Here is a 20968-nt window from a genome sequence, read left to right as displayed (position 1 = left end):
ATCGACGGACCTAACTTTATCCCTACCAGAAAAAATGGAGTAGGAATCATAGTAGTGGGATATACTAGCTATGTGGTTAATAGCACCAAAATCAATGACCCAAGATGAAGCGGTAAACTTGACAGATGTGGAGACCAGGAAAGCTAAAGTTGAGGGATCTGACACCATAGATGCAAAAGATGTGTTGCTCAATTGTGACATGACCCTGCAGAAGGCTGCAATATCCTCCCTAGCAAGGAAACTATAATTTGCTTGTATGCTAGATAAAGGAGTCTCAGTCATCTCAATATGTGCTCTAGCTCCTCCTCTATGACCACCACGCATATAAAACGTTCCCCCATTTACTATGAGGACGATCATAATGCACCTAGAACCTCTCTCAAGTATGTCAAGATTTCCCACAATGGTCACACAAGAGCCTATCTTTGTCAACTCCCTATAGTGGCTTGTCTCTTCCACCACCACGCCAATCCCTGTCTTATTTAACTTTTTAGTTTCCTCACTCTATAAGTAGCTAAACACTTCATCAAGAGAGAGAAGAGGAGTTCGGCCTAAGATTTGTATCCTAAGTGGCTCATATTCTAGCTTCAAGCAACTAAGAAGAAAAAGACCATACTCCTTCTCAAGTGTTTGATAAACCTTAGCTTCATCTTCTAGGTTGGATAGGTGAAGGTTCCTATAGTGATCATACTCTTCCCAGAGACCAATGATAGTGTTGTAGTACTCAGAAATGGTTCTATCTCCTTGCTTCATTGTAATGAACTTCTATAGTAATTGATAGACCTTAGCAAAGTCATCTACTCGGTCAAAAGTTTTGGCAACAATATCCCAAATGTCCTCGGCAAATTTCTTTCTCACAAACCTCCTTCCAATCTCAGGTTTGATCGAAAATATCAACCAATTCATAACATTGGAGATCTCAGTCTCAAACTTTGGATACGTTGGGTCTCTTAGCTTAGGAACTTGAATAGTACTTGTAACATACCCTAGCTTCCCCCTACTCTGCAATGAAAGATTCACAGAATAAGCCTAGTCCAATTAGTTGGTGTTGTCCAACTTCACAATAGAAATCTAAGTATTTGGGTACTCAAAAACCATCTGAGCATGATGAAATTTCTGTCAATCCACTATTTTCAGACAGATTGAAGAAGCACACACACTAAAGTGGGGAATACACACCCTACCCAGAATCACTGTCTCAACACTCAGAGAGAAAAAAAATCCAGCAAGGGAGACAAATATCTTACTCAAACACAATCTTCAAAGTGAAACATCACTTCTTATCAACTCAAGAAGTCAAAACCAACAAATGCATCAACCAAAGTAGATAAAAAAAAATCACTATCATCACAAGCACCATCGCAGGCCACATTTCATAGACAAAAAAACAAAGGAGAGGGCTGGCAGTACCTAGAAAACAGGAAAGAAATGAGTAAGGGCTGAACAGCCTTCACCTTAAGCACCGATAGTATATGGGGTTGCAAGAGGGGCCTTGGGCGATCCAAATGGATCCTATCGTAGCCTCAATAGTGGGGGGGGAGAGAGAGAGAGAGAGAGAGAGAGAGAGAGAGAGAGAGAGCCATTCGAAGGTAAGGCTAGCGGAAATGGATCCCCCTTCGATTTGAGCTTCAAACTTCGATTCCTTTATGTGAGACTTCCTCTAAATTCTTATTTAATCTTCATCCAAGGTCTTCTCAAGAAATCTTCTAACTTTTCACAGAGTATTCTCTTCCTTGAACCCCTTTGTGACCTAGGGTTCTAAAGAGAAGAAATGTGAATGGAGAGTTGATAGCACGACTCTCGAACCTAAACCTATAGCTCTGACACCAAGTTAAAATCTAACGCTGTAAAAGGACAGGAGAGGAGGAAGAAGAAGAAGAAAGAGAGATATGGTAGAATCTTGTGTGTTGGAGAGATTATCTCTTCACACATATGTATAGCTTCACTAACATAATATGAGGAAATACATACACCTCCATAGGGAGGTAAAAGGTAAAAAATAATAATTACAATATAATACAATAAGTAAGATAACTAGGTCCCAGAATACCCTCAATACACGTACTAACAAATTAAGGCCAAGACTGAATTTTAGAACCAAAATTTAAAGTAAATCTGATAAATTAGAATGAAAAAACAGACTAAAAAAAGGTTTTTGGCAGTTAATCTAGAAATGTTTTGTACATAGGGTTAGGTTTCTGTAAAGAGAGGAGGTATAAGAGTAGAGAGATTCAACTGTAGAAGAAAGGGCTACTAATTTGGAAAACAAATAATAAGAATTAAAATAGTACGCAACAAAGAACAAGGACAAACTAGAACAATAGTTTGCAAGTAGAAGAAAGGTGATTACCTATGGAGGGTTGTTCATCTGATTAAACACCATCCATTTGGCTGGACATGCTTTGGTCCATCGTGAACAAGCCTTGGGGCAAGCTCACCCCTCTCAATCTTAAATTCTGGTTTTCACCTTCATTTCTTTGTTGAGGGTGTTTGAAAGTTGCTAATGTCATTCACTCCTCGGCACTGCTTGGTTAGACTCCTCTTTTCCTCTTAATAAAATTTGTAATTCATCAAAAAGAGAAGAAAATAAAAAATTGCAAGCTACATGAAATATTAATTAGTTTATGAATGACAACATTTTTTTCTCTTTTGGGAAAAACTTGTGTAATATTCATTTTGAAATCATGCATTTCATTACATTTAGAGACTACATACATATAAAGAGTGATCAATTAGACATAGGTTTTTTAAGATAAAGAAAGCACAAGTTTAAACTATTCGTAAGTAAAAGATTCACTTGGAAATTATACAGAAAATAGAGAAACCAGTAAAGAGAATTCCATATGTTTAAAAAGTGTCCGCATAGACGTTGCTTTCAGGACTTCATATAATTAATTTAGCATATGATTTTATTGTTAATCTTTAATTATCTTTTTTTCATTATTAGTTATCTGAGCTTAAACTATAAGTTTGATTGCTAGAGATATCCAATATCACATAAACCCAATCATCAAATCAGTGGAATTTATGTAGTTAGTAGCTTTACAATGCATCTACATGAATACAATAAAGGGACCAAACATCTCAGTTCAGGGTTGACAACAGCACAAGACAGGTTTGACTAGCCAAGAAACAAGGTACATCAGTTGACAAACCTAGAACACTTACAACAGCAAGCCCACCTTTAAAAAAAGAATAGAGAAGGTTGGACTTTTCGCTTTTTTGTACAAAAGATTGGACCTTATGAGCTTCTGCATGGAATGACAATTACTGCATGTGACAAGTATGTGAAGAGGATCCAAACTAGTCATGCACAGTTAAGATGGTTTTGTCTTGTGATTGATGTGGTTATGCTTAATTCCATTTCTCATAATATAATGGTAGAAGAAACATTTCATATGATTTTACTTCATTGTAGTCCAAGACTCCAAGCAGTGAAGGTTCATCAATTAGAATGTAGAGATCAGGGGAGAACATGAGGGAACAAGATAAGATTGGAGAGGAGAATGGAAAAAGGATAAGAAGGGCAAGAAGAAAAATGAGAACAGTATGCTGTGGGTGATAAGAATGAATCCTCCCACACCTATATTGCTTCACTAATATAACTAAAGGAATTGCATACACCTCCCCAGGGAGGTAAAAGGTGAAAAAGGACAAATAGAATATTAGACAACAAAAAAACTAGTTCCCAAAGTAACCTAATAAGCAAACTCTTACACTCCCCTTTAAGCTGGAGAATAAATTTCATACATTCACAACTTGGATAATAGGATACTGAAATGATGATGGGTGAGCCCCCTTGTGAAGACATCTGTCAACTAACCACCAACCATCACAAAGGTGCATATGTTATATGTAGCCCTAGTCAATCTTCTTTTTGATGAAGTGTTTTTTCACCTCTATGTGCTTCGTCCGATCATGTTGTATATGATTGTGGGATATACTTACAACGGCCTTATTATCACAATAGAATTGCATGTGATCCTTAATATCAAAACCCAATTCATGAACTAGTCTTCTCAACCATAGGAGTTCACATAATCCCTATGCCATAATTTTGCTCAAAATTCTGCCTCCACACTTGATCGAGCTACAACTAACTCTTTTTTTACTCCCTCCATGTGACCATGTCCTACGAATGTACAACACCCAAATGCAAATCCTGTATCAGAAACTAAACAAGCACAATCGGTATTGGTGTAGCCTTCAAGTATCTAAGAATGCAATAAACAACATCTAAATGCCCACTCTCGGGGGCATATATGGACTAGCTCACCATTCCTACTGCATAAGTGAAGTCTAGGCGAGTTAAAGACAAATAGTAAGCTTCCCATATAGCCTCTGGTATTTTCCTTCATCAACAAGGGAAGGTTCGTAGCCTTCTCCAAGCTTGTGATTCTGATCAATTGTAGAACTTGCAGGTTTGCAGCCCAACATCCATGTGTCCTTCAACAGGTCTCACACAAACTTTCTTTGACATATATTTATGCCCTTTTTTATGTCGATTTTTCAATTCCTAGGAAATACTTTAAGGGTACTAAAATCTTTGATCTCAAACTGTTGGGCCAAGTAGGTCTTCAGCCTAGTTATCTCAACTATGTCATCTCCAGTCACCATAATGTCATCAACATAGACAATTAGGTTTGAAATGTTCACATTACCTTTTCTGATAAACAAGGTGTTGGAATACCCATTCTTCGTGATAGTCTATATGAACCTTTCAAACCAAGCCTTTAGGTACTATTTGAGACTATATAATGCCTTTTTGAGTAGCACCGCTTTCCCTTGAACTAAAAGAAACTTGAAGCCGGGTAGAGTTTTCTTGCACACCTCTTCTTCTAAGTCACCATAAAAGAAAAGGAAGGAATTCTTCACATCTAACTGATACAATGGCCAATCTTTATTTGTCGCCAATGATAAGAGGACCCTTATAGAATTATGCTTCAACACAAGAGCAAATATCTCTTCATAATCAATCTTTAATTTGGTTTTATGCCAGGTAAATCCATGACAGAGGCTATTTACCTTTTGAGGAGGCTCATGGAAAGTTATAGAGCCCACAAAAAGGATCTCCACATGGTCTTTGTTGACCTTGAAAAAACATATAACAGAGTCCTTAGATATTTAATATGACATGTCCTAGCTAAGAGAGAGGTGTCAAGTACATAAGTGGATATAATTAAGGAAATTTATAAGGGCATGTTGACTACTGACTAGTACGAGATCTATGAGAGGCCAAGGCAAGGAATTCCCAATTACGATTAGATTACATCAAGGATCTTCCTTAAGCCCTTACTTGTTTGCTCTAATCATGGATGACTCAACCAAGAACATTCTAAATGAGGTACCCTAGTATATGCTCTTCGCCGATGATATCGTTTTAGTAGATCAGACTAAAACAGGGATTAACACTAAGCTGGAGCTATGGAGACCAACCTTAGAAACAAGAGGTTTTAAAATTAGTAGATTGAAGACAGAATATATGATATGTAACTTCAGTCACTCTATGACAGATAATTAAATGATGAAGATTGAGGAGAGGGAGATTCCACAAAAGGACTATTTTAGATATCTTGGGTCGATCATAAATAAAGAAGGCAACATAGAGGATGATGTCTCTCTTTAAAGTAGGACAGATGACCTGGAGAGGTGCGTCCAGAGTGTTGTGTGACAGACGCATCCCTTTAAAGCTTGAGGGAAAATTCTATAAGACTGTTATGCGTCCAGCCATAATGGACAGAGCAGAATATTAGACAGTTAAGAAGTGTCATATAGAGATGTGTGTGACAAAGATAAGGACATTAAAATACATGTGCAGCAAAACTAGGAAGGATAAAAGAAGGAATGAGCATATGAGAGTGGATTTGGGAGTTATCCTAATCAATGACAAGCTCCGAGAAATCTGTTTGAGGTGGTATGGTCATTTTCAACGGAATCCTAATGACGCCCCAGTAAGGAGTGATAGGATTCAGATTGAAGCGGCTACAAGAGCTAAGGGCAAGCCTAAAATGACTATAGGAGAAGTTGTGAGGAATGACATGCACGGTTTAGGCCTCGTACCAAGTATGGCCTCGAATAAGCCTATTGGAGAGCAAGGATCCATGTGGCCGACCTTATTTAGAAAAGATTCTCCTATCTTGCTGGGCTGCATCCTCTTTCCTCTTACTTTACTACTTTCATTTTTCCTCACTTTTCATATTGCATTTTTCATCGTTCATTTGTTATGTCCCATTATTAATATGCTTGGATCCATGTAGCCGGCCTCATTAAGTTAGGATCAAGGTTTAAGATCTCGCTCTCGCCCCGCATCTCGCTAATCCAAAAAAGAGAGATCTTGCCGAGATCATATAGTTTTTCCTGGTTGGCTCGGTGATGAAGTTTAATAATCAAAATATGTTTGTTTTATTAGGAATAAGCCTAGGGTTGGGTTCCATACATGTTGGGCCTTTGATCCCATGTGTTGTGATTGTAATAAACCACTTTTATGGGTTTAAAAGAGGGTCTCTAAGGCTGAGTACGAGATTACTAGTTAGTTTTCCTTTTCATTAGTTTCCTTTTTAGTTGGGATGGATTTAAGTTATATTTGTTTCCTTAGAAGTCAACTTATTAATTGAGTCAAATCATTAATAGTTAGTTTCCTTTTTCAACTAGTTTCTAATTTCAGTTTAATAATTATTGTATTAGGAGAATATTTGAAAAATATATTCATTAGTTTCCTTTTTAGTTGGGCTTGATTTGAGCTGTAGGTATTTCCTTAGGAGTCAAGTCATTAATTGAGTCAAGTCATTAGTAGATAGTTTCCTTTTTCAACTAGTTTCTAATTTCAGTTTTAGTAATTTTTGTATTAGGAGAATATTTTGTTTCCTTTTTGAGGAACCTTCTATTTTGTAATTCCCTCCTCCATCAACATTATAAATAAAGAAGAGGCTCACAAAAAAAAAAAAAGATGATTTTAATAAAAAAAAATTAATGGTTGTTGCTATTGTCCTCTTCATGAAGAGTTGTCTTGTGTTTGATCAAGACGGATGGAATTGGTGTTTGATCCAATTGACTCTTTGCGGTGTGAAGCCCAAGAGATCCTTTCAAGTGTTCTTCTTATTTTTCAAGTTATTTTTCTCATCTCTTCTAAAGTATACAAGGTAATAAACTGCTGGTTTGCTTCACAGGTATTAGATCTGATCTTTCTTAAGTTCTGGTTTTGGAATTTCCAGATTTGCTCCCATCACCCCTTCACTGATCTGAACATTCTGCCATCTGATGACTCTCACAATCTGGTCGAGTGTTATGGCCATGGAGAGGATGGTTCGATCTAATTTATAGACCAATCCGACTTGGAATTTACTGATTAAGTGAAATCTCCCTATTCTGGTCGAAAATTTGTCTTTTTGAAAAACATAGATCTTGAACCATGGTTGGGATAAGACTTAGTTTTTTTTGTTGTTGTTGTAATCAAAATTATACACCTGATTATATCCCTTGGCCACCAAACTTGCCTTGTACCTCTCAACAACACCATCTAATTAGTACTTAATTATATAGACCCACTTACATCCAATGGAACTCTCCCCTTGGGAAGATCAACTAGTTTCTAAGTACAATTCATTTCATGTATCATCATTTCTTCATATATGGCTTGCTTCCACTTTGGATCATACATCTCTATAGCATTTCTGGGAGCGGAAGCAGAAGATAGGGCAACAGTAATGGCAACACCTATAGGGGAGAGAGAATTATAGGAAACAAAATAGGCTATAGGATTAATGCATTCTCTCTTTCCATTTCTTACAGCAATAGGAAGGTCTAACTTAGAAGGAAGGGAAGGAATTACACCAATCTCGTCTTGAAATTTACTGATTAAGTGAAATCTCCCTATTCTGCCTAGAAATTTTGGATAGACTGTTCTGAAAATTTGTGCATTATTTTGGTCACTGTTCTCCTATGATTCAGTCCCTGATATTGGTGTATTTAGTCCTTGATTTCCTTATTATTATCCAGCTACTGAACTACTGAAATATTGAGGTCGATCCATCAAGTCGGATTGGTCAACAACACCATCTAATTAGTACTTAATTATATAGACCCACTTACATCCAATGGAACTCTCCCCTTGGGAAGATCAACTAGTTTCTAAGTATAATTCATTTCATGTATCATCATTTCTTCATATATGGCTTGCTTCCACTTTGGATCATACATCTCTATAGCATTTCTGGGAGCGGAAGCAGAAGATAGGGCAACAGTAATGGCAACACCTATAGGGGAGAGAGAATTATAGGAAACAAAATAGGCTATAGGATTAATGCATTCTCTCTTTCCATTTCTTACAACAATGGGAAGGTATAACTTAGAAGGAAGCGAAGGAATTTTTTTTTTATAGTTAAGCCCCAAGGAAAGTCGAATTCAATGACCTTTTAATTTTGAGATGTTGGTCCTTACCAACTAAGCAACTCCGTTGGGGTAGGGAAGGAATGTTGCCTGGCTGAGGAAGGTGTATCTCAAGATGTGGATCCATAGAGGACACTCAGTAAGTCTTCTTTCCCCCTTCTTTTATATACAAAATAACACAAGTAACTCCTCATTACCAAAACCACTACTTGAATGGTCACTAGCAATAATATCCACCTCTTTGTATTTCCCAATAAAGAGCAACCCAGTGCACAAGGCTCCTGCTACTGCGAGGTCTAGGAGGGTAAGTTGTACGCAGCCTTACCCCTTACTTCGCAGAAGAGGCTGTTTCCCGGTTTTGAACCAGTGACCAACATGTTGCAATAGTGCAACTTAACTATTGTACCACAGGCTCACCCACACATCTTTGTATTTCTCAATGTGAAATATAAAAAGAGCAATAGGAAAAGGAAAAGGGAAGGGAATGAAATCAACAGCCTTTTCAATCCCATTAGTCTCCCCTTGAAGAGGAAGCTGATGAGAAGAAAAGAAAGGCACAGAGTCTAGGAATGTGACATCTTTGGAGAGAAAATGCTTCTAAGAAGAAGGATTATATCACTTGTAACCTTTGGTAGTGGAGGAATAGACAAGAAAGAGGCATTTAAGAGCCCTGGGCTCAACTTTAGTCTGAGAGGACCTTTTAACATGAATGTAACACCCCCAAATACCTCAGAGGGAAGAGAGAGAGAGAGCTGAACAACAAATGAAAAGGAAAGGAACATCACTCTTATGTTTCATCAACACAGTCCAAGTGGTATAGGAAAAATCAACAACAAATGAAACAAAGCAAATATAACTAGATAAAGAGGTACCAGTAGAGGTCCCCAAACATAAATATGAAAAGGAAAGGAACATTAGATCTATTACCATGAAAAAGATAAGAGGAATGACAATGTTTGGAAAAAATACACGGTTGACAATGAAAGATATAGGAAGAAGAAAAAAAAGTAAATAAATGAGGGAATTGTTTCCACATACCAACAAAAGAAGGGCTACCAAGATGTTGATGCCGAAACATCACAGAATCATAGAACTATTATCACTACGTCCACACACAAGACTAAATTGTGGGAAAGAAAAAGATGATTGAGGTCCAAGTCGATAGAGCCCCTTCTCCTCACATCCACTTCCAATAATCCTCTTTGTCACTAAATCCTGAAAGAGACAATAAGGGAAAAAAGTGACACAATAATTTAATGATTTAGTTAAGTGATTCACAGATATAAGGTTAGTGGCAAATTTAGGGACAGGAAGGACAAAATCAAAAGAAATGGAAGAAGTAACAAGAATACTACCCTTACCAAAAATGGAGGAAAGGGACCCATTAGCCACCCTAACCTTATCCCTACTAGAGCAAATGTAGTAGGAATCATAATAATGTGATGTACCAGTCATGTGGTCAGTGGCACCGAAATCAATGACCCAAGATGGAACTGCAGAAGGGGCAGATGTAGAGACCTTCAAGGGTGAGGCTCAGGAATCTAACATTGTATATAAAGAAGATGAGCCACTCAACTATGACATGACCCTCGTAATAAAGTCGTGCTCTACATGTCATCTAGGTGGTGGAGACCCTAGAATATCAATCTTAGTCTACACAGAGTGTACTCTAACTCCCTCTCTACTCCACCACACATACCATTAGATCTACCACGTGTACTAGGAGGACTGCCATTAAGTACCTTGCACCTATCTTTAGTGTGCCCAGATTTCCCACAATGATCACATCATAGCGCATCTTTGCCATCTCAATAAGGTGGCCCTTGGCCTCTACCGCCATCACGCTAGTCTCTTTGAGAGCTAGAAGAAAGAGTTGTCCTCTCAAAAGGGTATGTAGGTTCTATGGCCACTCGCCGAGTCTCCTCACTCTACATGTAGCCACACACCTCATCAAGGGATGGAAAAAGAAACCGGCCCATGATTTGTATTCAGATTGGCTCATTCTTCGGGTTCAAGCCACCAAATGAAATAAGAACAGATTTCTTTTCGAGTGTTCGGTAAACCTTAGCTTTATCTTCTGTATTGGACAGTTGGAGATCCTTATAGTGATCATACTTTTCCCAAAGACTGATGACAATATTACGATACTTATCTCATTGCTTCATTGTAATAATCTTATAGAGAAGTTGATATACCTTAGTCGAGTCACCCCCTCGATCGAAAGTTTTGGAAACACTATCCCAATTCCTTAGTAGTTTCTTTTCTTATGAACCTCCTTCTCAATCTCCCATTTTGGATACGTTGAGCCACTTCGGTTAGCAGCTCAAATGGTACCTGTAATATACCCTAACTTTACCTCACTCCACAAGGAAAGCTTCAAAGAGTGAGCCCAGTCCAAATAATTGGTATTGTCTAACTTTATAATAGAAATTTGAGTATTCGAGTTTTCAAAAGCTATCTGAGTAGGATAGGCACTACTCCATGCACTGGCTGAAACTTCTACAAGCCCACTATCCTCAAACATAATGATGAAAAAAAATTATAAGATGAGGAGTACACTCTACCCAAATCTTCATTCCTGATACTTAAAAACCAATCCAACAAGTATGGCAATCACACAACACAAACCATGGAAAATCAGCCAAATGCACAGTTCAAGATGAAACATTAGTGCATAGCATTTCAAAAGCTCAAAAAAATACCCCATGAGCCAATGTTGCCGGAATCCAACACAAGAATCGTTTCCAAATAAAAAAAATAGTAAAAGGGGGCCAGTACCTTAAAAAGAGGGCAAGAAATTTGTTGCAAGCCCAAAGCTTAGTTCTCCTAGAATTGAGAGCATATGGGATTGCTAGGTATGCCTAGGGTGATCCAAAAGAGTTATACCTCACCTATAATGGTGGTAGATTAAGAGAAAGAGAAATCCCAAAAAGAAGCTGGTGGTAGACATGTAGGGTCCTATTTTTGTTGATGTAAGCTCCAAACAGCTTTAGGCTTCTATTTCTTCACATTGCGTTTTGATCTTTATTGAAATGAGTTTTTCAAGCTTTTCATATATTGGTCTCTTCCTTAAAACCCCTTTGTAATTTAGGGTTCCAAAGAGAAGAAATGGGAGCAAGAAGCTTAAGACATGACTCTCAAACCACGATTATAGTGCTCTGATACCAAATTAAATAGTAAATATTAGGAGAGAACAAGAGAAGAGAAGATTAGAGATGAGGATGGAAAAAGGAGAAGGAGAAGAAAAGAAATAAGGAGAGAATGAATACTCCCACACCTATATTGCTTCACTGATATAACTTAAGGAATTACATAGACCTCCATTAGAAGGTAAAAGGTAAAAAAGGACAATACAATATTAGACAAGTAAAGTAGTTCCCAAAGTACTTCTAATTAATACACAAACTCTAACATCATCCTCTTCTTATCCATTCTATTTGGGTCAGATTATGTCCATTTTGTCCAAGTTTGGTACAGTTCAATGATTAGGTCCAGCTGTACGTATTCCTATATAGTTCAAATTTTCCCAAAAGAGAGACTTTTATCAATCAGAAATTCAGACCAACATCACTTCTTTTGTTCTCTTTCCTTCTGGGTCAAAAAAAGTCATTTCAGTGGGAGTGTAGATGGTTACTTATATTCTATAATCAAATGAAGCTTTGCAACTTTACACCTTCTGATAAAACATAAGATGCATCCTGAACAAGGATTTTTTTTTTCTAATAAGCAACAATTTATTCAATTAGAAATCTAAAAAAACATATTAGGGGGAGTGTAGCGCCTAACACAAGTATTACAATATCTGTATCGTTATGCATTGGAGGGTATCGTATTGTATCAAAGATACGCACATAAATGAACAGGAAACACATTTTTATAGACTTTTGCATTAAAAAAAAAGGGTATATATAACATATATCATGTATAAACATTAAAATAGAGAACATCGTACTGAGTGACAAGCGTATTCAACTGAAATTGTTTCAAAATGTAGTTTCTAACATGTAGTAATGGTTTATTTTTGACTTTCTAAGAAATTTTAAAATCTATGAACAAATTGATGCAATAATTCATGTTTGACGCAATGTTTTATTTTGTTTTACCTAAATCTACTCAAACATAGCCAAAAAAAAGTAAAACAGACTTAACTGTTTGATCTTGCTATCCAGCTTCTTATAAAAAATACTACTAGAACAATGCAACAAGGATGGCAATATCATGAGCAATCATGACATGAGATACAAAATTCAATTTTGTGGTCTAGGCGAAAATTGAAATTTCAGCCTTGGATAGATGATTCATTGTTTTCCCATGAGGCAGATGCCAAAACTAGATATGTGAAGGCTATGGAAGATCATGCTGAAATTTTGAGAAATAGGTGGCTGAAGCATGGTTATATGAATTCAAAATTCTTTCATTTGTCTACTAAAATTCGTAGGGCACAGAACTTAATTTCTCAAGAAAGAAGACAGATTAATGGTTGAGGGTCAAAACCAGTTAGAAATAAAAATTTTAGGGATGGATGATTCTTTGCTTGCCCATGAGGCAAATGCCAAAACTAGATACGTGAAGGCTCTGGAAGAACATACTGGGCGAAAGTAGAAATTTCAAGGATGGATGTTTCTTTGTTTGCTTGTGAGGCAGATGCCAAAACTAGATATGTGAAGGCTTTGGAAGATCATGCTATGCTTTGGGCTGAAAAATCGAGAAATAAGTGGTTGAAGGACGGTGATAAGAATTCAAAATTCTTTCATCTGTCTACTAAAATTCGTAAGGCTCGGAACTTAACTCGCACTCTCAAGAAGGAAGATGGATTAATGGTGGAGGGTCAAAATCAGTTGGGTCAATACGTCGCAGAGTACTATGAAACTTTCCATATAGAGGTTACGTTGTCTTATCATCCTAAGCTCCTTGAGTGCACTCCACTTGTGTTGTTTGACGAAGATAGAAAGGGGTTGGAATCCATTCCATACATTGACGAGATCAAAAGGGCAGTTTGGCTGCTAGATCCTAATGGCTCTCCAGGTCCGGACGGGTTCTATAGTGCCTTCTTCAGGAAATGTTGGGACATTGTTAAGCATGATTTTTGTGCGGTGGTGTGTTCCTTCTTTGTCTCAGGATACCTGCCTAAGATTTTGAATAACTTCTTTATTACCCTAATCCTAATCCCAACAGTGGAGGGAGCGAAGACTCTGGAAAATTTCAAACCTATATGCATGGGAAACTTCTTATGCATAGTTATCACTAAAATTGTGGCAATGAGATTAAGTGGCTTGCTTCCTAGACTAATTTCTGAAGAGCAAGGTGCTTTCCAGTAAGGTAAAGTTATTTCTTCGAATGCCAGTGTTGCATCTGAGTTGGCTAATTTAATGTTCAACTCTACTGTGGTGGTGGCTTAAGATTAAAGTTTGTATGTAAGGAAAACTTTTGATTCGTTATCAAGGGTTTTCTTTTTGCGGTCTTGGAAAAGTTTGGGCTTGGCAACTGAATATGTTGGATTTACCAAACTCTAGTATCAATAAGAATCTCTATCCTGGTTAATAGGGGTCCAGTAGGCTACTTTGGTGTGCAGAGAGGTCTTCGTCAAGGTAATCCCATCTCCCCCCATCTATTTATATTGGCTGAAGAAGTTTTCTGTAGAGGTCTGCGACGGATGATTGACTCCAACAAAATCTAGGCTTTGCAAGGTCCCCATGGGGTTAAGGTTCCCAAGTTTTCTTCTATTTGCAAATGTCATTTTTATATTATAAATGCATTTGTTAATTATGTAAAGCAGTTAAAAGATTTTCTATATAATGATCAGGAGTATTTGGGCTAGCAGATCAACCTTAACAAAAGAATGTTTTTTTTTTGGGAAGATCTCTTCGATGCGAAAGGAGCGAATCACTCAAGAGTTGGATATCCCTAGTTGCAATTTTCTTAACTGATAACTAGGGGTGGAAATTTTCAAGGGAAGATTTAGAAGAGACCTTATGCTACCATTGATGGATAAAATCAAGGGTAGTATGTTGGGATAGAAGGGAAAGCTTCTCTCTATGGTAGGAAGGGTGGAGTTGGTTAGGTCGGTCATTGCAAGTATGCCTATTCACAACTTTTCTATCCATTGGTGGGCTTCATCTTTGATTGTTCTTAAGCAGCGATAGATGCGCAACTTTACCTGGACAAGGGACGTTGATACAAGCAAGAAAATATCAATAAAATGGGACTCTATTTAAACCCAAGTGTGAAGGAGGGTTGGGGCTAAGACGACTTCGCAATGTAAATAAAGCATTCCTTTGTAAACTTTCTTAGAAAGTGAAGCATGCAGATTCTATAATGGGAATATTTTTTAGGGCAAGGTTTTTGTCCTTCTCAGGAGAGTTTAGAAGATCTTATAAATCATCTTTTGTTTGGCCGGGTATTAAAAAAAATGTGGGGTTTTTATTTCTTCCAAGGAAAGAGTGTTTGTTGGTAGGTGGAGATAAAATCCAGTTTTGGAAGGTTAGGTGGTTGGAGAGTCGATCTATTGAGAAGCTCTTGAGCAGTGATGAATCTCTATTCCCAAGGGAGCGATTGGTCAAGGACTTCTTTCAAGATTTCTCGTGGAATTTTCTACAAGTAAATTCTGCTTCCCTATGAGTTATTTTTGCAAGAGTGGAGAAAGTGAAAATCCATTCTTTCCAGGTAGCGAACAAGTGTTTTTGGAGCCCTTATTTATTCGGAGCTTTCTTGATAAAATCAGCTTGGGAGGAGCTTAGGAGAAGAAATCCAAAATTCCAATGGTTCTTCTTGGTTTGGAACAATGCTCTTCTACCTAGACAGTCCCTGTTTGGGTGAAAATTGATAGAAAACTAGCTACAGAAGAGGAGATCCAAGCAAAAGGTAACTATCTGGTATCTCGATGGTAGCTTTGCCATAGTTAGTTGGAATCTCAATTCTCAACAGCACCTCTTTTTGGACTGTAGTTATTCCAAATTGGTCTAGAGTAATTTCGCTTCTTGCCTTAATGTTACCTGGGTATCTCAGCCTTCGGTCTCTGACTTAGTATCATGGTGGAAAGCTAAGAGTAATCAAGTCTTTCTCAAAGAGGCTTGGTTGGCTGGTCTCATCCTTGCGCTTTTATTTCTTTGGATGCAACATAATGCTTGAAAGTATGAAGGAAAATCAATGAGGATAGAGTTTGTCTGGCGGCAGATCATGGCAGCCAACAAAGAGCAAATCCCATCTTGTACGAGTAAATTGCCTTTTGTAGCTGATCCAATATGCGCTAGAACATTGTGTGTATCAATATTTTCTCATAAAAAGTCTGGTACCCAGGAGATATCTTGGTGTGCGCTGGATGTTCTCTGGGAAACATCATGTGGATTGATATTCTCTGGGAACCATAGGAGAGCAGAGCACGTGGTGTTATTTTTTACTCAAAGGCTAAAGTGATAGCATCTTTTGGGATCTTTCTAGGAGTGAGAAAAATTATTAAGTTGAATTCCAGAGCCTTGTTAAAGGTTCAATGGAAGTAAAAGAGCTGGGAATTCAGCATTAGTGGATTGAATCAGATTCTATAGCTGTCATAATGGCAGTGAATAGAAAAATATTCCTTGGTATATTCTACAGGATTGGCTCTTCTTAAGTCCTTATCTTCAAGCCACTCAGTGGAAGATAACTCACTGTTTCAAAGAAGCAAATCCCACTGTGGACTAACTGGCCAAATCGGCACCTTGGAATAGTCCATCTTCTTTTACCCATGTATTTCCTCGCTCGGAGGATGAGCTACGGGTTGATGCGTTGAGTCGCCCTAGGTTTTGTTTCTATTAATGTTATTTAGTGGAGATTTTAGGTCTTCCTTCCCCTGCTGATGGCAATGCCAAAGGTGGGGTTGTTTTTTCATCTTCTCTTCTTTTTTGTTACTTGTTTCTGTGTTGTTCATAACCCATCTTGTATTCTTTCCCTTTTCCATTTTAATATACATGATATTGTTAGAAAAAAAAAAATTAGCTTGTCACAAGGACAAACATTAAATAGAAATGATGACACTAATTGTGATGATTCTTATAGAAATTAAGAATTAAACGGAATGGAAAAATCAAATGGAAGACACTTATCTGGCTACAAGGACTTTGCAGATGCAAACTGGAGGAGATGATCAACATGAGGATGCCATAATTCATGATGAGGAAGATATGAAAGAAAGGAAAATCAAGATTGTGAAATTTATTGGATAATAGTGCAGTTGCTTTTCAAAATTTGGAAACTAAAGTATTGCAAGTAGAAGAATAAGCTTTGTTTCAAAAGTGAAATGGGTATTGCAATTACGTATGTTAAGTATCGGTGAGTATCAGAGAGTAATGGAGTATTGAACCATATCATACAATACGCTCATTCCCCCACCCCGTTAAATACCCAAATCCTACCCTACCAAATGCACTTGTGCACCCTCTCATTGGCCCCTGTGCCACACTCACCACAAAAAACAGTCACCCAACGTATTAATACTATACTTTTAGAACCAAAGAAAAGGTGAACCACGCTAGCATAATATTACTACAAGAGAAGACATTAAAGAGTATACGCTATATGATTGGATAATCATTTGTATAAAGGCATTCCCTTGTATTGTGATAAGGATACTCCAAAATTCACTATATGAGAAGCCAGTATCTCTATTTCTCTAGTTTCAGCCATATAGGAGGCAAAGATTTTTCGCTATTTGTTTTATTCATTTGGAAAATTTTCCCAACATAAAATTTTACAGGAAAATCCACTTTCCAGGAAAATACACTGGAATATTTATCCCAAAATTATAAGTAAAATTTTATGCCAAGCAACCCGTGAGTCGTGATTCATGACCTTTTCATCTAATCGGGGAGAAACGGAAAAAATGCAGATATGAAAGTATCGAGCTTGAGCTTCCATGGCTAGAAGGAATCGAGGCCCTCGTAAAGAAATCTGGCACATGATCCTTACTTGGACCTGCAATGGAACATCTTCCATCCAGTCACCTTCTTATGGCATTTTTTCTGTTCAATTAGGATTGGATTCCAGCTTGCTACTTCAGGAATCCATTGAGTATCGACAACTTGCTCCATCTTGAAGATCAAGTACAAGCGAATCTTAAGCTCGCTCCAACAATGGAAAGAGGGAGACTTAATGCCGCTGTAGTGCCTGAATGAGAAAACTATAGATTTTCCCATCGACAAAGAACTGAATAGAAAAGGCCTCTTGCTGCAAAAGCTCGCCTGCAATACCTGCACAGCAAAAGCCGTCACAATTTCCAAAACCAAACTTCGTGATTCACTTTAACATTGCCCTTAGTATTTGTGGTTTAATGGTGGAATGAATCGAGGCCATTATCGTGGTTGAGGACGATTATTAATATCATCAAATCCACCGCCATGGCCACAACCTTAATATTGATAATCACGACCGATTATCACAGCCCCTCCAACCCAATTGAGCCTTCGCCGAATATTCCTTCAGTGGTGCCAAGCCTAGCAACCGCATTGCATCTGCGCCTACTTCAACAATAGCATCGATCGCACTCGATCAATCTACGCCCAAATACACGACCTTCATGCGCTACTCCCTTTCAACTTTGATTTTCTTGCACTAACCACTAAACAATGCAATTGGGCTTCCGGCGTTGTCCTACGATTCGAGTCCCTTAAAAGCCCTCTCCCCAACCCACATTCTAACGCCGCATGCCACTCACCTCACCCACCATGTGGCCGAAAATCAATACATTTCAGACCCATTTTGCGTGAGAATAGTGTTTTATCCAACAAAACCGTGGCCCCAATTGTTTGTGAAAAATTCCCAAATAGGCACAGCACGCCACTCACCCCACTTAGTCTATGCCCCAATACACGACCACATGGTCAATGGGCGTGAATTATATAGATTGTCAGTCTTCTACCAATGATACTAACATAGCTTTTGGATGCAGTTGATAGAAAACCCCAGATAGGTAGAAGATGTAAACATTTTACCCCCTAGGTTAGACAGAGAAATGGAGAGAGTTGTAAATGTTCCCATAAATCGGACCTTGAATTCTTAATCATTGAGATGTCATGACTCATAAAAAGAATGTTCTTATTTGAAATTCTCAAAAGTTGAAATACATAGGCATTTAGAATATAAATTATGGATGGCATTAAACAAACACTAGAAAATTTTCCAATTTGTAAAATTTTAAATGGAAAATTTTACGTCGAAACAATTAGAGCCGTAGGGAATGTGATGATGCTTCCCAACTACTTGGGTATGATACCTAGAGAGCCTAGGTGCAACTACCTACGTCTATACCACTTTTCTTCTATATTAGTAAGTCCTTTTTAGCCAAGGGAGGAGGCTTGGTGTGTCAGGTCTACAATCAACATTGTAAAAAACATTAGCCAAACCTTTTTGCATAGATCCTAAAATTTTATATTTCCAACCTTACACTAGGAATGCCCCAAAAGCTACACGTTGCACTATGACACAGGTGTATTGGACAGTGGCACGAGTTAGCTAGGATGCCTCTAAGCAGCGCAACGTTTTTGTGCCGATTGCAGTAACAAGTGAGGGTTCTCGCACCATGGATGGATGCAGGTAAAGAAGCTAGTCCAAAAATTTAGGATTAGATTAGCATCTTGTAATATAGGAACTTTATGGGAAATGAGTTTAGAATTGATAGGTCCAATGAGAAAAAGAAGAATTAACATAGCTTATATGCAAGAGACTAGATGGAAGGGTAGAAAAATTAAGGAACTAGATGACTACAAACTATGGTATATTGAGGATAAAAATAAAAGAAATGGATGGGAAAAGTAAAAGATAAAGATTTAAAAAAAAAATGGGATTTAGATATTAAAAGAATTGGTGATAGGATAATATCCATTAAACATGGATACATGTTAAGAGACTTAGAGATAGGATCCTCGCTATTAAATTGGTGCTTGGTGATGAGATTGTTAGCATAGTTTGCGCTTACACGCCCCAAGCAGGGCTTGATGACATGGTTAAGGTACAATTCTAGGAGCATATGGATGAATTGATGTAGGGTCTCGGGCAGGGGGAGAAAATTACTATTGGTGGGGACCTTAATGGCCATATGGGAAAGGATCGTAGAGGATACGAAGAGGTGCATGGAGGATACGGACTTTGCGGTAGCGTATGACCTCTGCATTGCAAATACCTTTTTTGAGAAAAAAGAAGCACATTTAGTTACTTATAAGAGTGGATTGCATGCAAGCCAAATCGATTTTTTTATGACTAGAAGATCTAACAGACTGCTTTGTAAAGATTGTAAGGCTATACCGGGAGAGAGTTTAATGGCACAACATCGACTAGTGGTCATGGATATGCAGTTTAGTATGAGGCAACACAAGAAGGATATGCCCTAAAATAAATTGGAGACGACTACACGGAGTACCCCTAACATCCTTTACTGATAAGGTGATCGAACGAGGTACATGGGACTATGTGGAGAATACTAATGAGATGTGGACTGCAATGATGACTAGCATTAAAGAGGTGGCTAAAGAGGTCCTAGGATTAACTAGGGGGTGGCGTACCCCTAGAGAGACCTGGTGGTGGAACAACGAGGTACAGGCCGCCATTAAGACTAAGAAGGATTGTTTTAAGACTTGGCAGAGGACTAACGAGACTGAGGATAGAGCAAGATATCACACAGCTAGGAACGAGGCTAGGGAGATTGTGGGAAAGCTAGGGCAAAGAAATATGATGATTTGTATGAAAACTTTAATACAAGGGAGGGAGAAAAAGAGATTTATAGGATAGCTAAAGTATGAGAAAAAATGAATAGAGATTTGGACCATGTCAGATGCATCAAAAGTGAGGAAGGTAGAGTGCTGGTACGGAATGAGGACATTATGAGGAGATGGGGTGATTATTGTTGTAACCTACTAAATGGAGATACTGTGATTGAAAGGGTGAACCCAAATGTGGAGGGGGTAAACATGACACCGATACACTTGATGGGCATTTACTGTAAGTTGGCAAAATCGAGGTTAAAGAGGCCATGTGAAGGATGAATATAGGTAGAACTACGGGACCGGATAACATTCCAATCGAAGTTTGGAAGAGAATGGGAGAACATGGAGTGACTTGGTTAACCAAGCTGTTCAACAAAATTTTGAATACAAAATCTATACCAAATGAGTGGAGGAGAAGCATTGTGGTTTCGATTTATAAGAACAAAGGGGATGTTCAAAACTGCAATAACTATAGAGGCATAAAACTTATGACCCACACTATAAACTATGGGAAAAGGTTATTGAAGCCCACTTAAGAGAGGAAACCAAGGTATCGGAGAACCAATTCGGTTTAATGCCAGGGAGATCCACAACAGAAGCTATTTACCTCCTAAGGAGGCTTATGGACATTTTTAGAGCCCACAGAAAAGACGTCCATATGGTCTTTATTGACCTAGAGAAAGCATACGACAGAGTACCAAGAGAGCTGATTTGGCATGTCCTAAAAAAGAGAAGGGGTAAGATTAACTATGAAGATATAATTAAGGACATGCACGAGGGAGTGGTGACGAGTTTCAAAACAACAGAGGGGCAATGTAATGAATTCCCAATCACAATTGGGTTACACCAAGGAT

The 20968-nt window shown here is 38.0% G+C and overlaps 1 long non-coding RNA gene across 6 annotated transcripts in view; it reads right to left on the bottom strand.

The window, feature by feature from the left end:
• LOC122071191 overlaps positions 1–20968 on the bottom strand; it is a 67950-nt gene that overhangs the window by 25071 nt on the left and 21911 nt on the right. For 3 of the 6 annotated variants that reach the window (XR_006138089.1, XR_006138084.1, XR_006138088.1), the window contains exons 3-4: positions 9424–9600; positions 2351–2549 (exon numbers count right to left, since the gene is read on the bottom strand). The exons of 2 other annotated variants lie outside the window; for them this stretch is intronic. This is a non-coding gene — a long non-coding RNA (uncharacterized LOC122071191). The remainder of the gene's footprint in view (positions 1–2350; positions 2550–9423; positions 9601–20968) is intronic. One more of the 6 variants, XR_006138086.1, reaches the window with a different exon arrangement.

This window comes from Macadamia integrifolia, unplaced genomic scaffold (assembly GCF_013358625.1).
Source record: "Macadamia integrifolia cultivar HAES 741 unplaced genomic scaffold, SCU_Mint_v3 scaffold_190A, whole genome shotgun sequence".
In the NCBI taxonomy this organism is placed as follows: domain Eukaryota; kingdom Viridiplantae; phylum Streptophyta; class Magnoliopsida; order Proteales; family Proteaceae; genus Macadamia; species Macadamia integrifolia.
The sequence above is the reverse complement of the archived record's forward strand: the minus strand, read 5'-3'. Positions and strand labels throughout refer to the sequence as shown.